Genomic DNA, 1,998 nt, shown 5'->3' on the forward strand with positions numbered 1-1,998 from the left:
GTGTACGAGTTTCGACTTCAGGCGCCTCCAGACGATATTGCCAGCGTTCACCAACATTAGCAAATATCATATACATGGCATACACATAATTATCCATATTAAATGTGGACTAATTTAGCGAATGTATGCAAAGTTGGTGTATACGTTAACCATACCTGGAGGTGTCTTTAGTAAATTTCACTACGATCCTCGCGTGTCTTTCTGCCAGCTTTGCCGTGTTATCTGAACATACGATGTATGGAGGTGCAAACGAGCATCGTTATGCTTGCATCAGCATCAAAGACAAATACGACGAGCAGAAAATGGGACGCGTGGCGGCAGTTTTCAGAAACGTGCTGCGCGCATAATGCATCGGATCGGTCTTTATCGGATGTGGAGGCGGAAGCGACGGCCTAGAAACGCAATTATCAGCCTCTACATCTCTTCGCGATCCATATACAATTTTAGGTCTCTGTGTTTCGATGATATTGCGCATTTCTCTGTCACATGTTATTTTTGCGGAGTAAGAAAGTCTTTCGACGATCCTGACGTTTGATCACGGCCCATGCATAAAAGAAGACTGATCGTGAGCTGTAAAAACTATACTGTAAGATTAGAAACACTTTAAAAATTAAATCAGTAAAATTAGATCAGTCTTTTTTGGCTATAATATAGTAGTATGGTTTAGAATCTATTGCCAAAATTATATGTTTCTCAATTGATAACAAACAGAAAGAAATTATTGATTTACGTTGCATTTATGATTATTTTACTTTTGTCAGTTTTATGAAAATTACTCGCGGGGGTTCATTAAGATTAATGCTATCTTCAATCTCATTTTTTCCTCTGTTACAACTTTATTTACTTGAAAAATATAATATTTGATATTTAAGAAAACAAGTGTTTGAAGACATAAAATGACTAGACAAAAATTATTTTTGTAAATGGAACCTACTTTTGAATAAGAGATTCAACGAAAATGAACAACACAATAGAAGAATCAGAGTGCATTGAGAATTTCCGCATATCGGAGATTTATCACGCAATAAAATGAAACAGCCGTTGTAAGCTGTCGCTCTACTGACGGCATTTCGCTTTACTCGACATTATTAGGATCGCGATTGCCGGCGTCGGAACATTCAACATTGCACGAAACGCGGCATATGCGTCAGTTCTTTTCTGAAACAGCGCGGCTCGCGTTGGCTATTAACTGTTGTTTCATGACACGAAATACGAGCTTCTTTGTCTCGTAAAATTATTATCGATGAGATTCGCAGTGCATTACACTTGTCGTCGAATAACGAATAATCGACGAGTTTGTGGCATATTTCGCAAGATTATTCTGGATAATAAAATCGAATTGTACCGAATAAAATATAATGGAATTTGTTATACATTTAGACGTCTAGATCTTGATTTCAAACTTATTAAAAAAGATTGACTGTGCCATAAAGAAGATAAAATTAAATGCATACAAACTTATAAGTTCATATTGATTGAATTATAAGTAGAAAATAATAATAAATTAGTGAAGAATAATTAAAAGAAAAAAATAAATAATTTATATTTATAAAATTTGCTATTCTTCTCTTTATCGTAACGGATGACAATTTAATATTAAATTTATTATTTCATAAAATAATCTTTATTAAATGATACTTATGTATGATACAATAATTATTTTTATCTTATGATATTTAATATTAACATATTTTTATAAAGATAATTAACGATTTTTAAATACAATTCTTATAAATTAAGTTACTCTAGCTTATTATTAATTGAAATATTTTACGATATTTTTATGATACAAGTTGTATAAAAATTTGTAGAACTGGGAATTGTGCATTATTAATTTGAAAATAATAATATACATTATATTATTATTTATTATTATGTACAAGATATCGTTAATTTTTATATGTATGATATAATAATATATGAAAAGTGTTAATGGCATTTAAATTAAAATTTTTAGGAAAATTTGCAAAATTTGATATCTCCAGATATTAAATTGAT

The sequence above is a fragment of the Trachymyrmex septentrionalis genome, unplaced genomic scaffold (genome assembly GCF_001594115.1).
Source record: "Trachymyrmex septentrionalis isolate Tsep2-gDNA-1 unplaced genomic scaffold, Tsep1.0 scaffold69, whole genome shotgun sequence".
In the NCBI taxonomy this organism is placed as follows: domain Eukaryota; kingdom Metazoa; phylum Arthropoda; class Insecta; order Hymenoptera; family Formicidae; genus Trachymyrmex; species Trachymyrmex septentrionalis.